This window comes from Coregonus clupeaformis, unplaced genomic scaffold (assembly GCF_020615455.1).
Source record: "Coregonus clupeaformis isolate EN_2021a unplaced genomic scaffold, ASM2061545v1 scaf0054, whole genome shotgun sequence".
NCBI classification, from domain to species: Eukaryota; Metazoa; Chordata; class Actinopteri; order Salmoniformes; family Salmonidae; genus Coregonus; species Coregonus clupeaformis.
The window spans coordinates 845,987-870,974 of record NW_025533509.1 but is presented as its reverse complement, the minus strand read 5'-3'; the positions used below and the strand labels follow the sequence as shown (position 1 = coordinate 870,974).

General features: G+C 45.1%; 1 pseudogene; it reads right to left on the bottom strand.

Annotated features, from left to right (window-relative positions):
- Positions 1–3,453: 3,453 nt before the first annotated feature.
- Positions 3,454–24,988, bottom strand: part of LOC123483263 — a 34,951-nt pseudogene continuing 13,416 nt past the window's right edge.

Genomic DNA, 24,988 nt, shown 5'->3' with positions numbered 1-24,988 from the left:
TTAAAATGACTTAGGCTAGTGGGAGAGACTTACACAAGAGAGACCGCATGGAGAGAGTCTAAAGGACAAAACCGAACACTCATCATCTCACAGAACAACAAATCGAGAGGAAAAGAGAGGGGGAAGAGAGAGGGGAGAGGGAAAGAGAGGGAAGGAAAGGGGAAGGGCTGGTTACCTGCAGCCGGTTCCTGGATCTTCTCCCTCTTCCGCTCTTTTCTTCTTTCCCTAGAAAATATCGGTGAGGTGAACGCTTAAAGTGTGGCTCTGCACTACCCTCCTCCACCACGCTTTAGTCCTGCTGCTGCTTTGCCCTGTTCACTGCTCATCCCCCGCTGGCAGCCAACCAGCACCCTCGCCTCTGGGCCTGCAGCCAATCACCACGCTGGGATTGGTCAGAGGGGCTGATCTTCACCTTTACCCTGCCTATGAGCTGAAGCCGTTTCTGTCCTCTCCGCACCTGGCTTCAGTATAGTGTGCTCTCAAACAAACTATTAACATAGACATGTTTGCAAGGATCCATTCCAGAATGTTAGGCTTTGAACCTATCCTTGCCTTCCTTTCCAATCGAGCAGGTGCAAACTTGGCTGTCTTCCTCACCTGTATCAGTGTGTTCTCTAACAACCTATCATGAACAAAACAACATCCATCACTCATACTCTATATAAAGACTTCAAGTGTAGAAGCAACAGCAGCTGTGAGGTAGTCTTTTCATCTCCTAGTACCAAACATCAATATGTAATTAAAACATAAAAAATGCTAAATATTACTTGGGAGAGCTGGTCCTCGACTGATTGCCATGGAGAGCCAGTCAACCCCTCCAGAGCACTGATCACTGAGCCCACTGTGAGTAAGTGTATGGATTTATAGCTGAGTAGCCAAATCCCTAGGGAGGGGGACTATAGGTAGAGATAGTGGCGTAACAGTCATTCTAGTCAAATATGAGCAGCACTTTGGTTTCCGCTGCAAAGTCTACTAATCCACTTATTTATGATGAGCTATCTTGGTTCCTTTCACACCGCTGTGGCAGACAGAGAGAGGAGAGAGGAGGTGGAGGGGAGGGGGTGTAAGAGTTGTGTACAGTGGTTACGACAGTGTGTGTGTGTGTGTGTGTGTGTGGTACAGTACTATGAAGGGCTTAGTTTATGTTGGAGGGGTGCTTGGTGTTAAGTGTGTGTGCAGATGAAATGTACGTGTAGCGAGCAAAGCTTCTCTCGAGACACATACAGGGTAGAGGCCATCAGACTACGAGGTCATCTTCTACTTCCTGGGTTTATTGCTTTAGCCTATCAGATCTGTCAACACCAATAGGGTAAGGGCTAGGAGTTGACATGGAAGGAGAGACTAAAGTCTGTACTGTGTTATTGTACTGGATTGTCCTTGCCCTATACCGTCCTGTCCTGCAGTGTTTCCCCAGCATGGTGTGGTGGCGGCGGGGCGACGGAGGCAGAAGGTGAGAGGTGCTGTGCTGGGCCAACCAGAGAGGGAGGCAGATGACCACTACAAAGAGCCCTGTGGTGGTGGGAGGAAAGTGAGTGCCGGGTTTCACACTTTTAACAACGGCAGGTGGCGCCAGCAGGACAACATACACGTAATGTGCCCCATAAACATGCTCGAATAGGCATATTGGATGGAACAGGACAATAATATAACAGGTGCCCTGACACACACACACACACACACTCTTTGTTGCTGTGCCATCTGAAAATCACACAGCAATCTACTGCCACCTAAGTGTCTACGCCCTGGTAGGGGCATCAATCGGTTTACATATATCCAAGGCTTCCAGGTGTTGATAATGAACATCAAAGACTGGCAGCACTATCACAGGCCACTATTCTCAGTGTCAGATAATGGAGTCTCACTACAATCCATTGCAGTTGGTAATAATAGCATGGAATTAGAGTGCTATGAATTATACATTAGGCCGTAGCATAGCAGCTAAAAATGGACACCATTAATATGTAAACGGCTAATGTTTATTAGAATGTTGTAGCTAGCATTGTGTTAATAAAGCTAACAAAGAATACTAGCTACTGTCCTGAAATTCATAAACAACAATAAGCCTACATCAAAATCTGAATAGGTTTCAGTACAAATAATACTGAAATACTTGAAATATTTTAGTGGTGCCTGATCAAGCTTGACTGGCTAAATGTGACCAATGGAACAGCCCTGCAAGTGCAAACCCTGCTCATCTGGTACAAGGCACAGGCAGACTCCAAACAAACACTTAAAAGTAATTGAAAATTTCAACTATTATTTGAACTCGGGTCAGAAAATAAAAACGCAGTTGACAAATCACACACACACACACACCTCTCCGCTGCCAATCTGTTTCCGTATGATACTTACATAATTATCTCTGGCAGACCAGCCTGGGTAGAGCTGGCATGGAGCTGCTGCTCTCATGGCTACCCGTAATACTTAGCTTGCTCTCGATAAAGCATGCCACTGTTTCAGCACGGGAGGGAGGTTACAAAACAAGGAGAGGAAAAAGGTACAAATAGCACACAGTCAATTAAAAAAAAAAAAAAAAAAGGGGCGAATTATGATGAAGAGATTAATATATGGACAAGAGAGAAAAAAAAATACTTTGATTTCATATCAAAACACTGGTTCCAATTTAGGCGCTTTTGTTTCAAAACTATGTCAGCGGCAATTATTGAACAAAGCAAGTCAGTAAACGGAGTTTTGCTGTGGCTGGCTGCCCCAACCAAAAAGGCTTTGTGTTAAGGTTTTAAACATAAACTAGCGGTCTTTCTTCTACTCAGTTTCTTTCTTCCTACCCCAATTCTCAAAAAGGAACACATTGTCATTTCCAAACCACTATTATTATTCACGGCAAGTTTATAAAAAGTCAATTTGGTTAAAACGTCTGCTAGTCAGTCAGGCAGAAAGTGGATCCGTCTGATGAGGGAAAGTAACAGGTTCGACAAAGAGATGGTCATCATGATTAGTCCCTTGGAAGGACCTTGATGTAGAAGAGTTGAAGGAAGATCTCAAACATAGAAAAAGAATCATAGAAAGGGCTTGGGAACTCTAACCAGTCAAACCCATTATGCCATCATTTGTATATGTATTTATTAGGGACTCCCATTAGCTGTTGTCAAGGCTGCAGCTACTCTTCCTGGGGTCCAAACATTAAGGCACTTACATTATATATAAAACAAAAGATAAAACAGTACATCATATAACATTATTACACCACATCATTACACTCTCCATGACGGTAATGGGGAGACTCACCATGGATTCAATTTCTATGATCTGGAAGCCCTCTAGCTGAACGTGAGAGATGCTCTCAGGTGGTTTTGGTTTACAGAAGAACCTAAAATGAGGCTTTCAGTCATTCCCCTGCACACCACCCTGGCCATCACCATCACACTAAAGGTTTTAGACCAGGGGGTGGTTAACTGCCTTCCACCAGGTGGGGTGCTTGAACGGCGTTCTCCTTCACCATACGCACTTCTCCGTCCCAGGATCGATCTGGTTGATGGCGGCGCTCTCCTTGAGCGTGCACTCTGCCACTTAATGCTGTCCCTCATCTCCTTCATGTACAGCATGGAAGGCGTTCAGCGGCTTCTGATGTGGGGTCTCTTTGGGCTCCTGCTCCTTCTTCTGGTCCTGTGCTGAGGCTTCCTGGCAAAACACCGAGAAAAGAACAAGGAGCGAGGTAAAGAAGGAGGAGGTGGAACGGGGCGATAAAAAGAAAAAGAGGGTTGCAAGGAGAAACTGGGCCTCCTGGAGTGTGAGAACAAACGGCGCAGGGTCTCTTTTCGCCTCAGCCAATTGGGAGCGAGGGTGCGTATGCTATGCAAGGGGCTAAACACATCGCCAGGAGTCTTTAATCATGTACAGTCACCCAGTCTTGGCGCTCGCTGAGAGAGCGACATTTCACCAGTAATGGCAACTAGTCTTTTCTCAGCACACACACACTGGGTTGAACCGCTTATAGCCCCAGCATGGTCACAGGGACCTTGATGTGTGTCTGTGTGTGGTGTGTGCTCTGTCTGTGTGCGCTCTGTGTGTGTGTGTCTGTTGGTATGGGTTGTGATGAAGCAATGATGCGTGGTGGGGCTCCTTATCAGCTCTGTGAGGTCTTTCTTGTTGCTTATCTACTCACATCAAGGTGATAGGAGGGAGGAAGGTTGGACTGCTGCGCTGTTGGGACATGTGGTTGAGTCACCAACACTGGAAGTATCCTGAATCCTGAATGTACAAAAAAGGTTACCATAGAGGAGGAGTAGAATAGTGAGGGTGTGTTTTGCAGGAATCTGTGTTTTCAGTGTAACAGGGGAGAGGAGGCGTGAGGTTTCTGCTTGATCTACACTCTACTCACGGCTGGCTCAGTGGGAAGCGGACCCAGAAAGGGCTACTGTTTGGGGACTCACATGCACCAGGTCGCTGGCCGGTTTGGGGCTCGTGTTTGACCTGGGGGGTTGACGATGCACGGGTGGGGTCCCTGCGTGAGGCCTGGGGGACCTCGGGACCATGTGGTGTGAGAACCTGAACAAGAACCCATGCATTAACTTTTAGAACCTCACCCTCTCTCTCCCCCAACATACTAACACTAGGTGAAATAAGAGTTAAAAAGATATTCAACGAAAATACAGGAGAGAGGAGGTTTGAGGAAATCATCTGGCCCAAAGCCTCCTGTCTATGCCTAACACTGTCCTGACAAATACCAACTAGAGAAGGGGAGAGAGCGGGAGAGCGAGGAAGATAAATGAGAAGGAAAGAGAGATCCAGAGTGAGGCTCCTCATACGAGCTACTGGACATAGTGCAGCTCAGAGGAAGCCGCTGACACAGTGGCGCCTTTTGAGCAGCTAAATAGACAGATGAATATGCGAGAGTACATATGGGGTGTTCTGATGTACTGGCCTGTTTGACATGTGCTGGGCAGCCAGGGAGAACCAGTGTGGTTCACAGCCCTAATGAGAGAGCAGTCCAGGGCCTGGGATTTCCTCCCAGTGGCCCTGTTCGTCTGTGGTGGATCATCCTTCTCAATGGATCCACATAAACAGTACTGTATAGTAAAGTTTGTCTCACCTCACTTGCTGAATGGGTGGTTGTGTGTGTGTCATCCTAAACGTATTTCATCCCAGGTGCGTGATCTGTCCCACTCCTCCAGGGGGAGAGGGGTAGAAGTTGGCCGCGTCCGCCCGGGTGATGGCGCGGCATACCTGTAGAGAGACAGGATGAGGGTACTGTCCTGTATGAGAAGGAACAGAACATGCATTCAATGACCTGACCATGAAGATAACACGTTGCTGAAACGTTGTTCCATAGAGTGTTTTTACCATATTGTTGATACTGTATATTATTTGCAAGAACATATAATATAATCAGAATGAAGGGTAACCACCCAATGATATTCCAGCATCTTTGAATGGCTTGATCCTGCATGTCACTGATATGACAAGGACATTCGTGCCATGCGGTGCTGGAATTCAGTGTATGAACTGTAATGTGTGTGTGGGTGTGCCAAGTGTAAAAGCATTATTAAAATAATAACAGACACAGAAAGGTTCACATTTGCCCTCATGTAGTCCCAGTCCGTCTCTAGAAGCGATCAGTGTTCAAAAAGGCCCGTCTCTGTGTGCTTCTTGTAATCAGCCCCTGCAGACAGCATTCACTGGGGCTCTGTACTGTCACTGGCTCCTCAACACAGCTAAGCCTTCCCGCTCTTCATCAACGCTAGGCCTTTTGGGCTTCAAGGTCATGAATTCTGTGCCTCCTCCGCTTGTTGTGGAGGTTAAGTAGTTAAACTGGAATGGAGGGACGGAGAGAGGGGAGGGAGGGTAAGGAAATGAAGGTCCCTAGTAAATGGATATGTCAGACTGGGAGCTATATTGAAGGTGGGCATGTGTAGGCTCGTAGAAGGCCCCCCAGTGACATACACACACACACACACACACACAGAGACAGAGCGAGACAGACACAGAGGAGAGAGACAGAGATGAAGAGAGACAGAGACAGAAGAGAGACAGACACAGAGGAACAGACACAGGAGAGAGACAGAAGAGAGACAGAGACAGAAGAGAGAGAGACAGACACAGTGCAAGTGCTTCTAGGATTAATAATTATCTCCTTAATCCCAGAGCGAACTGAGGTTTTTCTCCCTCACCCTTCTCTCCATCCCTCCCTCTTTCTTCTCAGGCTGCAGTCTAAAGGGTCTGGAACTCCCAGAGGGTCAGAGAGAGGAGGCTTATTCCAAAGCCACTGTAGCAACGCTGAATTCCAGCACCCCAAGCCCACTTATTCACCACCCCAGTCTCAGGGTGCTCTGTAGGGCACTAGGGAGGAAGGAGGAAAGGGAGGAAGGAAGCAAGGGTAGAGTGGAGAGAGGAATGGGAGATGTAAGGAGCAAAGGGTGGAGGGAAAGCAGGAAGGATAGAAAGTTGGGGGAGGGAAGGAAGAGAGATGGAGACGGAGGGAAGGGAAGCTCAGTGTTAACACCAGCTCAAAGCACCCAAAAGGTGTTTAATTACCGCTCACGTCAACACGCTTCACACCATTTTACCCTCCTAGCCTTGCTTCTCAGAAAACACTACCTCAAACATTTTCATACTCCTTATCCAAATCTAGACATACCTTGTATTCCAATATATGATCTCATATTAAAATATTATATTTTGTTGTTTCATTGTTTCATTGTAAATCAATGAAGTCTGAAATCTGCATGTTCAAAGGGCTCTGAGTTCGACTGACCAAGCAAGCACGGCCCGGTACATAAGAGCTTATTAGGGCCCACAATGAGAACATCCATGATTTTTTAAAATGATTAATGAGAAGACTGGGAAGTCCTGATCCCGCCATGGAGGTAGCGAAAAGAGTGGCTGATGAAAAAAAAATAATATATATATATATATATAAAAATAACAGAGACACAGAATGAATAGGGCAAAAGTTTGATAGAAAGAGTGAGAGAGAAAGAGAGATGGATAGAGACTGCCCTCTTTTCCTAAGATATCTTTAGCTCTTTTTGCTGGTATCTAGGTCTGGAAATGCCAGGACTTAATTTATAGCCAATTGATCTAGCAGATTCTCTCTACATGGACCAGTCCAGGCTATGGGAGTGTGTGTATCAGATTTAAAACTCAGATCTCTCCAGCGGTTTCTTCATATAACTCCATTCTGCTATGTTTATCATCAACCTCATACTAATCCTCCAAATTACTCACACCAAAATGTATGAGGACTGTAAAGTGAGACCAAAATAAAACGGGAGCACTCTGAAAAGCATTATTGTAAAGAAATCCTGTAGCTACAAGGAAAGTGAATGACTTTCTGGATAAAATGTAGGTTTCAAATGTGAGTTCCCACTAAATCCTATTCCGTTGTCCTGCTGTTACAGGTACATAAGATCACTATGATGTCTGGATGGATCTGGTGTACGGTGGCCATATTGGTTATATTGGATTATTGAATTATTTATTCAACTAATCCATATTGGATTATTTACTCAACTGCCTCGTCATCACACATCGCATCCTGTCTGGTCCGTCTCTGCTTTTAAGTGGAGGAGGGGGCCTGTTATGTTGCAGCCGGGAAGGAAGAGGGGGAGGAGAAGAGGGGAGGGGAGCGTATATGGAGGGCCGGGGCTGTGACCAGTACAAGGCCTATGAACCCTGCCAAAGTCTCACCCTGACCGTGCCTGGGCCTCAACTGCCTTTGTGTTATAGCGCCTGTCAGGACTTTACCTTGACGTTTTTACCCAGACAGACAGAAAGAGAGAGTTAGAGAAAGAGTGTCAGATATAGTGACGAATGAGTGAGTGGTAACAAGAGAGAAAGAGGTTTTCAGAAAAGTGTGTAAAGCTGATTGCCTCTGGGTTTTGTCTGAGGAGCTGGCTCGTTTTATGCAGGTAGGTGGGAGATGAAAATGTGTGGAGGAATGTGTTCTAGTTTTCTTTCTCTGACAGATCGCCACCTAACCACCTTGTGGTGGTGGTTGGGTGAACTTATGTTACATTTCCTCAGAGGAATAGCTTTGGCTTCATGCCTCTTTGTGGAGATGGGTAGTGATGGAATACAGTGTGATGTGAATATCTTTAATACACAGAACAAAAATATAAAAATGTGCAATATGCAACAATTTCAAAGATTTTACTGATTTACAGTTCATTTATAAAATCAGTCAATTGAATAAATTCATTAGGTCTCTAATCTATGGATTTCACATGACTGGGAATACAGATATGCATTTGTTGGTCACAGATACCATTAAAAAAAAAGTAGGGTCATGGATCAGAAAACTAGTCAGTATCTGGTGTGACTCCCATTTGCCTCATGTTCAGACACCTCTCTCTTGCATAGAGTTGATCAGGCTGTTGATTGTAGCTCGTGGAATGTTTCCAGACCAGTCCTCATCAATGGCTGTGTGAAGTTGCTGGATATCGGCAGGAACTGGAACACGCTGTCATTCATGTCAAACCAGGAAGGTCCTGAACATGCTCTTTTGGGTGATATGTCTGGTGAGTATGCAGACACATAAATAACTGACATTTTCAGCTTCAAGGAATTGTGTAAACAGATCTCAAGTGTATATGGGGCCATGTGGCTTCATCATGCTGAAACATGAGGTGATGGCGTATGTTGAACAACACAATGGGCCTCAGGATCTTGTCACAGTATTTCTGTTCATTCAAATTACTATCGATAAAATGCAACTGTAAGTCCTGCTGTCCGTAGCTTGCGCCTGTCCATACCATAACCCCACCGCCTACCATGGGGCACACGTTGACGCCAGCAAACCGCTTCACCCACACGACGCCATACATGTAGTCTGCCATCTGCCCGATACAGACATAACCGATTCATTCGCGAAGAGCACACTTCCAGCGTAAGAAGGGCTATCGGGCGTGAGCATTTGCCCATCAGTTGGTTCCAATGCGAAACTGCATGAGCTTCTCTGAGACGGTTTCTGACAACGCTTCTGGTTGTGCAAACCTACAGTTTCATCAGTCAGCTCGGTGTATTGGTCTCATTTATCCCATGGGTGAACGATGTGGTCTGCTATTGTGAGGCTGCTTGACGTTCTGGCCAAATTCTCTAAAACGACGTTGGAGGCGACTTATGGTAGAGAAATGAACATTGAATTTTCGGGCAACAGCTCTAATGGACATTCTCGCAGTCAGCATGCCAATTGCATGCTCCCTCAAAACATGAGACATTCACGTCAAAAGTTTTAGAACACCTAGTTACTCATTCAAGGGTTTTTCTTTTATTTTTATTTTATTTTTTAAATTGTAGAATCATAGTGAAGACATCAAAACTATGAAATAAATACATATATGGAATCATGTAGTAAACCAACAAAGTGTGTTAAACAAATCAAAATATGTTATATTTGAGATTCTTCAAATAGCTACCCTTTGCCTTGATGACAGCTTTGCACACTTTGGCATCCTCTCAACCAGCTTCAAGGAGGTAGTCAAATGGAATGTATTTCCAATTAACAGGTGTGCCTCAAAAAGTTCTTGTGGAATTTATTTCCTCTTAATGTGTTTGGAGCTCAATCAATTGTGTTAGACAAAGTAGGGGGGTATACAGAAGATAGGCCCTATTTTGCAAAATAATACGTCTGATATTATAAAGAATAACAGCCTAAATAAGCAAAAGAGAAACAACACCATCATTACTTTAAGACATGAAGGTCAGTCAATACGAAATCAAGAACTTAGAAAGTTTCTTCAAGTGCAGCTGCAAAACCCATCAAGCGCTATGATGAAACTGTTTCTCATGAGGGACCGGCCACAGGAATGGAAGACTCCAGATACCTCTGTGAGGATAAGTTCATTAGAGTTACTCAGCCCCAGAAATTGCAGCCCAAATAAATGTTTCAGAGTCGGCACAGACATATCTCACCATCAACTGTTCTGAGGGGGACTGTGTGAATCAGGCCTTCATGGTTGAATTGCTGCAAAGAAACCACTACTAAAGGACACCAATAAGAAGATACCTGCTTGGGCCAAGAAACACGCAGCAATGGAGTCCAAATTGGAGATTTTGGTTCCAACCGTACTCTTGTGGGGATGCAGTGTGGGAGGAACGGATTATCTCTGCATGTGTAGTTACCACCAAAGAAGCATGGAGGAGGGGTGTTATGGCGGGTGGGGTGCTTTGCTGGTGACACGGTCTGTGATTTATTTAGAATTCAAGGCACACTTAACCAGCATGTCTACCACAGCATTCTGGGTGATAAAACATCCAATCTGGTTTGTGCTTAGTGGGACTATCATGGTTAATGATGTCCACTGGTTTAGTGATTTGAGGGAGCGCATTGCCTACCTTGTTTGGGGTTGACTCTGGGGGTGGTGTCCTGAGGTCCCGGGCGAAGTGTCTGTCAATATACGTGATGAGGGGTGAGAGGATGGACCATGCGACGGCTGCACCACCGAACCTTATTGACTGAGGAGGGAGGGAGAGAGAAGCACATTAGATAAGGCATTACATTACCTTTCCTCAAGTCAGTTAGCAGCTAGTATTTCCAGAGTTTTCCAGCGCTTGAATCAACCTGGCCCTCTCTCAACAGACAAAGGCACGGGCTGCTGGGGATTTCAGCACACACACACACACACACACAAAGGAGCTGTAAGATGAAAGAGTCAGGTGCAGTCACAATTTTCCTGTTTTTAATTATATTTCCATGAGGTCGAAATAAGACTCTGAAATTGTGAAAATTATAATGCCCCTTTAGTGTAAGAGATTTTGAGGGAGGAAAAACACCTGTAATTTAGCCTGTTCAGGTGGCATGGAGTTTTTGGCCCACAGCATGACATCACGATCTGATTATTCTGACACCAATGCATACAGTGGGGAGAATACAATTTGATACACTGCCGATTTTGGCAGGTTTTCCTACTTACAAAGCATGTAGAGGTCTTGTAATTTTTATCATAGGTACACTAAACTGTAAGAGACTGAATATAAAACAAAACTCCAAAATCACATTGTATGATTTTGGGGCAACACCTATATTTCAGCTGCCTGACATAAGTATTTGACTCTTACCAACCAGTAAGAATTCGCGCCACAGACCTGTTAGTTTTTCTCTTTAAGAAGTTTCCTGTTCTCCACTCAATACCTGTATTAACTGCACCTACTTGAACTCGTTACCTGTATAAAAGACACTCTGTCCACACTCAATCAAACAGACTCCAACCTCTCCACAATGGCCAAGACCAGAGAGCTGTGTATGACATCAGGGATAAAATTGTAGACCTGCACAAGGCTGGGATGGGCTACAGGACAATAGGCAAGCAGCTTGGTGAGAAGGCAACAACTGGCACAATTATTAGAAAATGGAAGAAAAGGCCTGGGCACACCATCAATCACCCTCGGGTCTGGGGCTCCATGCAAGATCTCACCGGTGGGGCATCAATGATCATGAGGAAGGTGAGGGATCAGCCCAAGAACTACACAGGCCAATGACCTGGCCAATGACCTGAAGAGAGCTGGGACCACAGTCTCAAAGAAACCCATTAGTAACACACTACGCCGTCTATGAATTAAACCCTGCAGCGCACACAAGGTCCCCCTGCTCAAACCAGCGCATGTCCACAGGCCCGTCTGAAGCCTACAAATGACCATCTGGATGATCCAGAGGAGGAACGGGAGAAGGTAATGTGGTCTGGAGAGGATAAAATAAGAGCTTGTCAACCCACCATGTGGTTGAGGGAAGAAGAGAAGGAGGAGGAACCAAAGAATGCTCCACCCCAACTGTAAAGTATGAGGTGGAATCATTCGGGGATGGCTGCAAGAACACAGACTGACTGCACGCATTGAGGAAGTGATGCATGCGCTATGTATCGCAAGATCTTGGCCAACAACTCCTTCCCTCAGTAAGAGCATTGAAGATGTAATGGCTGGGTCTTCCAGCATGACAACGACCAACACACAGCTGTGGCACCAAGGAGTGGTTCTGAAAGAGCATCTCACAAATCCTGAGTGCTCTAGCCAGTCTCCAGACTGAAACCAATAGAAAATCTTTGGAGGGAGCTGAAAGTCCGTATTGCCCAGCGACAGCCCCGAAACCTGGAAGATCTGGAGAAGTTCATGGAGGAGTGGGCCAAACCCCTGCTGGGTGCAAACCTGGCCAAGACCTACAGGAAACGAAGGATTTCTGTAATTGCAAACAAAGGTTTCTGTACCAAATATTAAGTTCTTATTTTCTGATGTATCAAATACTTATGTCATGCAATAAAATGCAATTTCATTACTTAAAAATCATACAATGTGATTTTCTGGATTTTTGTTTTAGATTCCGTCTCACAAAGTTGAAGTGTACCTATGATAAAAAATACAGACCTCTACATGCTTTGTAAGTAGGAAAACCTGCAAAATCGGCAGTGTATCAAAGCACTTGCTCTCCCCACTGCATGTATCCTCCTACTTTGGAAGGGGTAAGTGGGGTAGGCTCTAGGAGTCTAGACCATCCTATCCGCCAATCAGGGTTGTGTATGTAAATATATTTACATTTGTATCAACACGCCCACACAATCAGACTGAGCATTTCAGGGAAATAAATTATTACAAAAAAATATATTTTGTTCAGGTGGCATGGAGTTATTTTCATGAAATAAACAGATTTATTAGACATATGTAAAATAAAATAAAACTGCATGGGGCTTTAATGCCAGTAAAAAATAAACACCTTCTTGCAAGGGAGGTCTCGAATGTCCTCCCCTTCCAGCCTCTCCCAACACCTCAAAATCCTTGTTTAGCCTTGGTCAGTGAGTACTGCCTCATTTCCTGCTTAAGGGCAGAGGGGAAAGGAAAGAAGGGGGAGAGTGAAAGAGAGAGCCCCACAGGGCAGAGTTGGCAGAGGTTCTAACGGTGAGATCAAAGGCAGACACAAGTCGGTGAATAAGAGGGAGTTCATTACAGAGCCACGCCGGGGGAAGGAGGGAAGAAGGAGGGACATGAGGGATGAGGAGGGGTGTGGATAGAGAGAAAAGATAGGGAAAGAGGGAAGGAGGATGAGAGAGAAATAACATATGTTTCCCATGCTAATAAAGCCCCTTGAATTGAAAGAGGAGAACAAGAAAGAGAGAAGGAGAGATCTCTTAGAGACGTCTGCGATAGAACCAAAAGGCAGGGTTAAACACGCTAGCAGTGGTCTGGGCCACAGCACCCCCCCTCCTTACCACTCCCACCTCTGGGGCTGACACAGAGACCTGCACAACCCCCCTCCACCCTGGCCAGACCTCAGCCGCTCCCACGCTCCAACAGCACTGGAACACATGGTACTGCTTAGCCATGCTTAAATCTAATATTCACGATCAGAGCACCAAGCACTGGCCCTGGATCTGCTTGATTTGTAAGCAGTCAAAACAGCATTTCTAAAGGATATACTGCTTTGTCTGAAAACTGTCAATCTATTTTGGTGTGTATAAGAACGATGGGTAAACGTATAGCATGATATTTCAGAAGGCTATACGCTTTGATCTGAAAGTCATCCATCAACCCATCCTATACATTTTGACTACACCTAATCTTGCCCAACATATAAAAAAATGCTAACAAATGATATCCCTAAATAAATAAATAAAATATATATATATAAACAGCACTAGGTGACTTCATTGGCTTTATTTGCAGCAAGATCTATGCTAAGGTGACAACTGGGCAGCTAATTTGTGCAGGTCCACCACCCCTGAAATTTCCTGTGTTGCCGACCGATTCCTAGAGAGACTGGCACCACTCACCACCTCTCCTCCTACCTAATCTGGGAAATGTCCTAACCAGGGTTTAGCAGTAGGTGGGGGTGGAGGGGCTAAGGCTCCGCACCTGGCCAAGGATCTCAGCGCTATGCACACTTTACTAAAAGGGGGAGGGGGCTTCATCAGTGTCAGATTCCGGAGCCTGGTTACAGCAAGACTCCCAGGTCTCCAGCCCTCTCTCTTTTGCTCACACACACACTCTCCAGCATCGAACATATCAAGTGCATTTGGCTTAACTACTCTTACGTAATGTTGGATCTTGCTTCAAAATAGTCCAACATTTTCAGAACCACTCAGTGATGAAACATCCAAAAAAAGGGGTTCCGATCGAAAACAGAGTGAGCATCAACAAAAAAATTAATTATAATTCTCAATCCAACTTCAAACAAACAAAAATTAGCTCACCATAGCAACTAATTAGTCCCCAACCTGACCTTAAAGTCCTGAAGTCCCAGGGAGAACCCAGGTCAGCCAGAATCAAAGGCTCAGGGGGATAATCTGTGTGCTGGAAATAGCTTTAATGGCACTTATCCCACCAGGATGAGACTGAGAAGACTCCCTAATAGAGGGCCTGGATTTGGGCCTTGGATCAGCCAGGACATGCCTATACTAGCTGGGGCTAAAATTATACCATCCTCACCCTCGCTTAATTATTACGCCTTTCAGGTCCCATTTGCTTCTGTGGGAACGAGATAAGAAACTCTGATGGAGGATTTTTATTTAAGCTCTCCAGTCTTCGGGTTCTCTTCTCCGATAGAGGAGAGAGAAGGGAGGATTCTAAACCATATATATAAAATGAGACAATTTAATAAGCATGCAGTCAGATGCAGGTACAAAGACAAACCTACTTCCATATCTCCAGCTCCATCCCATGGCAGAAAAAACAACACGGCCTGCTTGCTGGACTGACTCTGGCACCTGAGAAAGCCGAGGAGCGGAATGCTCCAGCCTCCACCATGTTGGAGAAGACCTCGTGCTCTCCCAAATGCAGCTGTCACAGCCTACTTTCCTTCAACTTCTTTAATAAACTGTGCCTCCATTGTGTACCGTCCCCATACAAAGCAAAATCCACCAGGGGAAACCTGAGGGCTTCTGTGACCGACACAGCTTTTACTGAATCTAGGAGGCACACATGCATCCCTCTACCTAAACAATAGCTCCACTACCATCCTCTCTACCTAAACCATAACACTACTACCAGCTTGTACACCATCCTCTACCTAAACCATAACACTACTACTAGCCAGCACCATCTTCTACCTAAACAATAGCTCCACTACTACTCTCTACCTAAACCATAGTAACACTACTACTAGCCAGCACCATCCTCTACCTAAAGAATAGCTCCACTACCATCCTCTACCTAAACCATAACACTACTACTAGCCAGCACCATCTCTACCTAAACCATAGTACCACTAATACCTAGCCAGCACCATCCTCTACCTAAACAATAGCTCCACTACCATCCTCTTACCTAAACTATAGCACCACTACTAGCCAGCACCATACTCTACCTAAACCATAGTACCACTAATACTAGCCAGCACCATCCTCTACCTAAACCATAGCTGTAAAGTGGTTATCCCACTGGCTATAGGGTGAATGCACTAATTTGTAGTCGCTCTGGATAAGAGCGTCTGCTAAATGACGTAACAGCCCCTTGAGCAAGGCACTTAACCCTAATTGCTCCTGTAAGTCGCCTGAATAAGAGCGCCTACAAAACGACTAAAATGTAAATTGTGGAACGATAGCAATCACCACAAGCCAGTAGCCAGCACCATCCTCTACCTAAATCATAGCACCACTACTAGCCACTAGCCAGCACCATCCTCTACCTAAACCATAGCACCACTACTAGCCACTAGCCAGCACCATCCCCTCTACCTAAACCATAGCACCACTAATAGCCAGAGCCAGCACCATCCTCTACCTAAATCATAACACCACTACTAGCCACTAGCCAGCACCATCCTCTACCTAAACCATAGCTCCACTACTAGCCACTAGCCAGCACCATCCCTCTACCCAAACCATAGCCCCACTACCAGCCACTACAGCCAGCACCATCCTCTACCCAAACCATAGCACCACTAATAGCCACCAGCCAACACCACATCCCCCTACCTAAACCATAGTACCACCTCTACCTAAACCATAGCTCCACTACTAGCCACTAGCCAGCACCATCCTCTACCTTAAACCATAGTTCCACCACTAGCCACCAGGGCCAGCACCATCCTCTTACCTAAACCATAGCCCCACTACTAGCCACTAGCCAGCACCATCCTCTACCTAAACAATAGCTCCACTACCATCCTCTACTCAAACCATAGCACCACTACTAGCCAGCACCATCCTCTACCTAAACCATAGACCACTACTACTAGCAAGCACCATCCTCACCTAAACCATAGCACCACTCACTAGCCACTAGCCAGCACCATCTACCTAAAACATAGCACCACTACTAGCCAGCACCATCCTCTACCTAAATCACAGCACCAAGATGTCTGTATACAGACGCCAAAATAAAATGTTAAATTGTCACAATGTTAAAATGTACAAGGAGAGTTTAGGGGAGTTGACTTGCACAAAGAGAAGGGAGGGGCATTTCTGCCCTGAAACCAAGTTACTCGAACCCTGCATCACTGAAGGAGCTGCCATTTTAAAACTTTTAATAGCTCCAGGTGGTTTTTCATGGACTAGGCTGCTTGACGCTTTAAAATCACTTCCTGCTTTATGCCAAGTTTACAAAGAATAGATTTAAAAAGTGGTTGCACAGCTCACTTAATTACGACCGTGGATGGTCATGCAATGTCGCGATTTGATCGCCTTCTTATCCCCTGCTATGGATTATGTCAACCAGGCAGCGGATGCCATATTGGAGTTCTTTTATTGTCGGAAGAAATAATAGGCTTAGGTCTTCTTTCCTATTCATATTTCGCTACCACAGAGACATAGAGAGACAGAGAGAGAGACAGAGAGAGAGAGGGCACGTGATTTGAAAATAAACTTTCATTTGAGAATTTGTTAACTATATTTAGCTGTTCCTTTTCTGCTGCCTTAGATGTGGGTTTGGGGGTAGAAATTATTGTTGAACTGAGCTGGCAGAGAGCTACTGTGTTTAAGAGGAGAAACTCAGCTCAAGCTTTGTTGAAAGAGAACAGGGAGGCTCAATGCCTGGGGCGCTGCTTCATGGTGTGTGTGTGTGTGTGTGTGTGTGTCAAAAATGGGGGGTGTTGCTTGGGTAAAGAAATTGTGTCTTGTGTGAAGTTGTATGGATGGGGTGGGTTTGATACAGTCCGGGTTCTTTTTCTGGCTGACCCTACTCCTGTTAGATTTGGAGGTTGTATTCCTGGCCACAGAGTCAGGTCTAGTATGGGTACCACTGTGGGAGGAGCATAGCCTTTCTGCTGGTACAAATCAGTGTGTTTGTGCACGCAAGTCCATATTTTTGTGTATGTGCTTGTGAATGCATGCGTGTATACTACATGGGTATTCAGATGTCCCATCTTAATTTGATCAGTTTCTCATAGCAGAAAAAATAATCCTGCAGCAACAGGAAATGTGAATTATTATGTGGATTATAATTTTTAATTGTCATTAGGTTGATACATTTTCAGTAAGGATAACCAAGTCTGAGATTTTAAAGTGGAAATAACAACAACTTTGTAGCTTCAACGGAGGTTAGCATTTTTAGTCAACAATTCAAGTTCAGGAGGCAGCTCTGCAGTAGTCACTGATACAACAGCCAAAAGTCATCAAATCTGATTTTAAATCAATCCTAACACACTGCTAACTCCTAATGCCTAACACTAATATTTTCCACCCCTTCCTTTGCATATGTATTAGCGCCAGTCGACAGTTGGCTAACCTCTCCCCTTCCCTTACTGCCTGCTTGCAACTTTAACTCCTTCTCTCTGTCACCACTTGCCTTGTACTCCACTCCATTATCCTCGGCCTGCCGAGTGAGGGGGAGGGAAAACGAAAAAGGGGGACGCTTATAATAATCGCCTCACTTCTGTAATTTATATGCAATGAGGACTCAGCGTGCCCGTGAGCTAAGCAATCAAGTGTGTGCCGAACCACGTGAGGCGTTCGGCTGTAAACAGTCGTAATTTGAGAGACTAAAGTGGCAGATTCCTCATGATTCCCTATACAGCAACCGACTGAAAAGCCCTTCCTCAGTTTCTGGCTGTTCTGTTATACAGCCAGGGCCCTTTAACAGCCACACCTGAACACAGAGAGAGAGAGAAAGAAGAGAGAGATCGAAGAGAGAGAGAGAAACAAATCCAATTTTGATAAACTCCCATATCTATAACAGGGTGAAACAACAGTGTGCCATCACAGCAGCAAGATGTGACCTCTGCCACAAGGTCGACCAGTGAAGAACAAACACCATTGTAAAAACACAGACATACTGAAACCAGAGAGATAAAAAGGTATAACTGCAGACACAACAGAATGTGTTAATGTGTTGGCACTTCTCAGGGTCAGGATGAAACCGGAAGCATCCGGTTTTTTAGGGGAAAAGCAGAGAAGAGGCAAAGCCTGAAAACCGGATGCTTCCGGTTTCATCTGACCCCAACTGTGGTCCCTTTACGCCTTCATACGTTAAGTTAATGTGCTTGGTCAGCTTGACGATTACCTTCTCTGAGAGTTTTCACTCATATTCCGCTTCTGCTATTCTGATGTCTGGATTGCTGTACACCTGCTTGACTACAGTGACCCTGCCGACCTGTGTTTCAGGCGGGACTGTTTGATGACACACACAGTCTGTCTATGAGTCAGTCAGAACATACTAGCATGTTAGAGAACAATCACAGTGTAGACATACAGTAGAGAGGATAATCACAGTGTATACATACAGTAGAGAGGACAATCACAGTGTAGACATACAGTAGAGAGGACAATCACAGTGTAGACATACAGTAGAGGAGGATAATCAATGTATACATACAGTAGAGAGGACAATCACAGTGTAGACATACAGTAGAGGACAATCACAGTGTAGACATACAGTAGAGAGGACAATCACAGTGTAGACATACAGTAGAGGACAATCACAGTGTAGACATACAGTAGAGAGGACAATCACAGTGTAGACATACAGTAGAGAGGACAATCACAGTGTATACATATACAGTAGAGAGGGGCAAACGCAGTGTGTATAAGCATACAGTAGAGAGGATAATCACAGTGTATATACATACAGTAGAGAGGACAATCACAGTGTGTATACATACAGTAGAGAGACAATCACAGTGTATACATACAGCAGAGAGGACAATCACAGTGTAGACATACAGCAGAGAGGACAATCACAGTGTAGACATACAGTAGAGAGTGACAACTACAGGTAGATGATACAGTGAGAGCCAATCACAGTGTAGACATAAGGTAGAGAGGACAATTACAGTGTATACATACAGTAGAGAGGACAATCACAGTGTAGACATACAGTAGAGAGGACAATCACAGTGTAGACATTGTAGAGAGGACAATCCCAGTGTAGACATACAGTAGAGAGGACAATCACAGGAACACATACAGTAGAGAGGATAATCACAGTGTATACATACACAGTAGAGAGGACAATCACAGTGTATACATACAGTAGAGAGGACAATCACATAGACATACAGTAGAGAGGGGACAATCACAGTGTAGACATACAGTAGAGAGGACAATCACAGTGTAGACATACAGTAGAGGACAATCACAGTGTAGACATACAGTAGAGAGGACAATTACAGTGTATACATACAGTAGAGAGTGACAATCACAGTGTGACATACAGTAGAGGATAATCACAGTGTAGACATACAGTAGAGAGGACAAACCGTGCAGTGTAGACATGCTGGTAGAGAGGACAATCACAGTGTATACATACAGCAGCATTCATGTAGACTAGTTCTAACATGACACTTCAGCCTCTACTGAAATTCTCTCATCAGTCTCTCTCAGCTGAGAGAAAAGGATTCTGAAAGTAGAAAACGGGGAAATCAACTAAGACGACAGCAAAACTAACCCTGATCCTGGTTTTCCCAGCATGTTTGAACACTTGTTCTCAGACAGTGCCACTGATGACTTCCGCACAGGCCTACTTACAAAGCCAGTGAACACAAAGACGGCACATAGAGAACTGTGGGTGTGGGCGAAATTAATTCCTATGAGACATACATAGTCTGGCCAGGTGTTTCCTCTCAGTGGCTCTGCGGTGTGTGGGATGCCAGACCTTTGCACAACAAAGGTGACCAAACACACCCTCCAAAAACGTCCTCCAGTTTCTCGTTTATAGGCCACAAGAAAGTGATCGCTACTCTTCCCTTTCTCTCCACTACCTCTCTACCAAAAAACACACTACCAACCCGGTGAAGTTTAAATAAATAACCAATTACCATTCCCAGAGGGTTCGAACCCCAGGAAGTCAGTCAGCCAGCCCAGCTCTCAGTGAAGCGTTAAAAATTGAACGCTTTATTGGCAGGATGGCCTTTAGGCCAGGGGGCGAATGCACCCAACCCACCACAAAAGAGAAGAAAGCCAGGCCGCTAAAGCGTAGGGATGGAGGAGGAAGGGAAAGGGGAAGCGCCACGCGCCAGGGTAATGAGAAGTACGAGGGGAGCTTGAGGAGTGAATCTAACGAGGGGGATAGAGAGATGGAGGAGTGAAACAAAGCCTGCCTCGAGAGAAAATGTACATCCATGAACTGGAACCCCCCATTGCCCTGTCCTCAATCTCATAGCGTCAGTCCAATAGTCCGGCTTGTGCCTGTTGCTGCCTGAACTAGTTATTCAGAAGTGTCCATCCATATTTAGAACAACCTTAGATTAACATTGACACCTGCTTTTTTTTATTTTCAGCTTAAACTTCTCCCTTACATTTATTTGCATTGACCAAATCCCATTTTCAATGCTACGGTGATGTTGACTGAATACAGTGGAAATCTAACACGTGAAGAACCAGTCACTCATCATAAGACCCTCTAAACAACAAACGCCACCGGAGAACACACACAAACACAGTACATTAATGCGCAGCGAGACGCCACGACGGGCGAAACGCCTAAGAACACACAGCCTGCAAAACAAACACCAATGTTAACACATTCTACAGTAGAGACCCTATGTGCTCACCCCACCCACTCCTCCCCCACAGCCCTCCTGCCTGCCTGCATATGCAAACAAAAGGGGCCTCATTTACAGCTAAGTGTCATCTTTCATATCACCAACAGAAGCTCTGAATAGTACACAGATGAATTAGGATGTATTACCTAACATCCTTTATTTTCAGATTGAGGATTCAACAGGAGGCTGAATGGGGGTTTCATAACCCAAACCATTGACCCTCTGGTTTGGAAGTGTATTGGCCCTAAGCAAACCAATCACACTGGCTCACTCTCCTCTCATGAAGGTGCCAGTTGGGATAATGTGTGTGAAATAGGCCCGCTCTGATGAAAAGACCCAGGTAACATTTTTCTCAAGTAGAAACTCTGTTCTTTCCTTTTTGTGTTTTGGGAAACTAGGCCATTAGAAGCACTGAGTTATAAATAAGAACTCTCTATAGGAAACATCAAAAAGGACTATAGAAATGCTAGTCCCCACAATGGGTTAAAAAGATTCACTACAGCTATATTGGGGGCTGGGCTAACGTTCTGAAGCTCAGTGGTGGTTGGAGTTCTGTGAAAGGCGCTTGGGTTGTGGTGGGGGGATGCGTCACTGTTTTGAAGCTCAGTGGGGGATGTGTTGTGGTTGTGTGGAAGTCGGTTTGAGCTGATGTTGTGGGTGTTTGTGTGTATATGGGGGCCAATGCTGGGCCAACACCAGCTCTTCAGTGCCTTGCCTGGTAGTTGGGTGGAGGTTGTCGGAGCTGCCAGGTGAAGGTTGTCGAGCTGTTTTGGCAGAGCCCAGGGCACCTTGCAGGATGTTCACTATGGGGCGTGGGTGCAGGCCTCATTATCACAGCAGGACCTGGTCACATCAAAGAGCTGAGGAAAGGGCAAACATTCCACTGAAGTGCCACTGTCAGCAGGCCTGGCTACCCCCCACCAGCCTGACTAAGACCTGCAAGCTTGCTCACACACACATTTTTAGTTACATATATAATGAATCTTAAATTCTCATGTACGAGCCCAGGCAGACAGTGAAAAGTCCCCACAATGAGTGAGTCACTACACGACTGACTGCAGATTTGTCCTGGGCAGAGTTTATGGGAGAGGGAGAACAAACTCTCCAACACACCCACTTCACCTAATTTCAAACAAAAATTGTGATTGACCATCTAGGATCCCCCTACAACAATTTTTAAAATCACAAAACTGTTGTTTCGCTCTATAAAATCAAAATCTAGTGTACAATTTTTCATGTAGTTGGCTAAAATATCAGCTTAAGATGACAGAAATACTGGTTTCTAATGAGGTAATGGAGAGAAATTTAACTCTAGAGACGCCTGGTCTGAATCGGAAAATCAGTAAAGCTGACTATGCCAGGCTGAAGTTGAGCACCTGGGTCCAAAATCAGCTTATTTTTAAGAGTTATTGAATCAAAAAACGCCAAGTCTTTTTTTTTCTCCCCGCCGATCCATTTTTAGCTACTACCCCACTGCTGCATGAACACACTGAATGGTTTATCATTAGAAACCGACCGGGCCACATCTACAACAACGAATGCTAACGCAGCCAGACCCTTAGAGGAGGCAAATAAATGAAAACGCAGCACAAGCTAATGTTTGTTTTTCAAAATCGTGTTTCTGAGTCTCACGACACAATAACAGAAGGAGAGAAAACCACACACAGAATGATGGGGAAGAAAAGTGCTGAGGAAAGTCAGCCTCATGCGCTACGCTTTGTGAAACCGAGGAACAAGAGGATCATGGCTGCCACACACCTAGATAGTGTCCCTCCGCTCTCAGCCAGGTATTCTGGGCATGAATGGCTGGGGCCGTTTGGATTTGGGAGCCCAGCGCTGAGGGGGAGTTTCTCACGGAGTGGCGTGGGGCCTTTGTGCCTGGCTCTTACCTGTGGAGGAGGGGAGCGGGGCTACAGTCAGCTAGCAGTCCCCTCTCAAAGGCTTAGCTTGCTCCATGCTAACTAGTACCAACATTTTGATATTGAGAGCTGTAGGCAGGCCAGTCCCTCCTCAATATGTTAGCTTCATAAGAACTCCTACAGTAACCTAAAATCCTTAGCATGCAGTGGTTCTGCAACCAGAGGTACTAGAACCAGAAGTGGCACTTGGCCTATCCACAGGGGGTACTTGGTGAAGAACCATAAGACTACAGGCCCACAGTAAATTGCACGTATGGGGGCATTTGGGAGGTACTCCCGGGTAGAGCAGAATTCAGTTGGTGGTGCAGTAACAGGTTGGGAACCACTGTCTTAGTAGTCCTCTTTGACATGCTACCTAACAAACACTAGCCATTGAGGGAAAAAGGGTAGCTAGCTTAGCCAGGGTCATGGAAGGGTGCAGAGAGCCAGTGGGAGGCAGATGGCGACAGGCTAACGGGGAGGAATGGGTTTACGAGGATGGTTTGAAACGGCACGCCGAGTGAGAGGAGCCAGTATCAGGGTGAATGATTTGAATGGGAGTCGCTGAGCTGGGGAGGCACTGACCAAGCCACTGTGCGCACACACACACACACACACACACACAAACCTGGGGGAGGTAAACACTTTGGCACAGTGGTAGGGGATCTAATTCAATGACAACAGAGCAGGAGAGTGAGCCAACGGTGTGTCTGCTAATATATTTATATTATTAATCTAAAAGGCAGTGAAATATGATGTCCACACTCATATAAAGGGGGGAAGTGTTGTATGCACACCTATTGTATATTAATGAATATTACTTTAAAAATAGTTTTGCTGACCGGCATTTTGCTCCTGTTTTAACCATAGCAACTCAGAGGATCCATTCTGCCCCAGAGCCATGACGCCTGTGTCCTAGGCGGTCTTACACATGTGAACTTCCTGACCCCACAGTCACATGATCAATGGCCTTTTCACCTCCAGCGCGACCTCTGCTTTTTGAAGACCAACGCCTCTTAGCCGTCTACTCCCACTGGCTAGGCAGCTAATAGCCAGGTAATAGACTTCAGCAGGCTATTGGATTACCTATAGTGAGTCATTTCAGCTTCGTCGTGAAATATGAAGGGATAAACTGACCTAAAGTCAGTCAATTTTTACAAAATTATATTTTGATAAAGGTGGAGGAGGTTTCTACATAAGGGGCTTTTATACTACTCCTCCTCTTACTCTCTAGCCAAGATATAATGTATATAAGCCCAGTCATGCATTACCAAGCCAAAGCATTAATCATTGTGGATCCGGTTACAAACCATTCTTTGTCTTTTATAAAGTAATGGACAGAACTACAATAGGTCCGACTAGCAGCCCAGCTGTTGTTTAGGTACAACTCCTCGTTTTTAAAGGGTTAACCGGTGAGACACTAAACACCTGCTTTTCAGCCTGGAATTAGTCATTAAAACCCCACATTTTCAGCTTCTCACACACACACACACACACACACACACACACACACACACACACACACACACACACACACTCTTCAGATCTGAATGAAAACAAAGCCATTCTAAAAAGGCGTAATCCCCTCGGAACAAATGGCTATTCTCCACCCATGTATGACTCGGGCTGCGTCCTAAATGACTCCTTGTTCCCTTTATAGTGCGTTACTTTTTAACAATACCCATAAGACTGGTCAAAATTAGTGCACTATGAAATCGGGAATAGGGTGCCATTTGGAATGCACACAAGGGAACACTTCAGCCAACCTTTCCAGGATCAACCCAGTCACAAGAAAAGCTCCGCCCCTATTGGTTACTTTTGTGAGACAGCTTGTAGAGACATAACGCAAACCAAAACAACGACCGTGTTAAAACACGGTCCCTAATAACGGTCGGACCATTCCTCTGCAGCCACCTCTCTTAAGAAATGGTAATCGTCTTCTTTGTCATGATATTTCAAATCTTGATTGTAAAGAAAAGAAACTGCATGAGGCCAAGTCCCAACACATGTAGCCCATTCATTCATCTGATACTACACTTGAAATAGATGCAGAATGACAACGAAATTAACACAACACAGCACGTGTTATAATTCAATTCTATTTTTATGTGGCTCTTGGAAATGAATGGACTTGTACAGTATTTCCTTTGTGTATCAGTCTCATTTTTAGACTTAGTGGGGGTAGCTATGTTCCCATCAGTCCAATCCTCACTGCTCTTACACTACAGGGCCT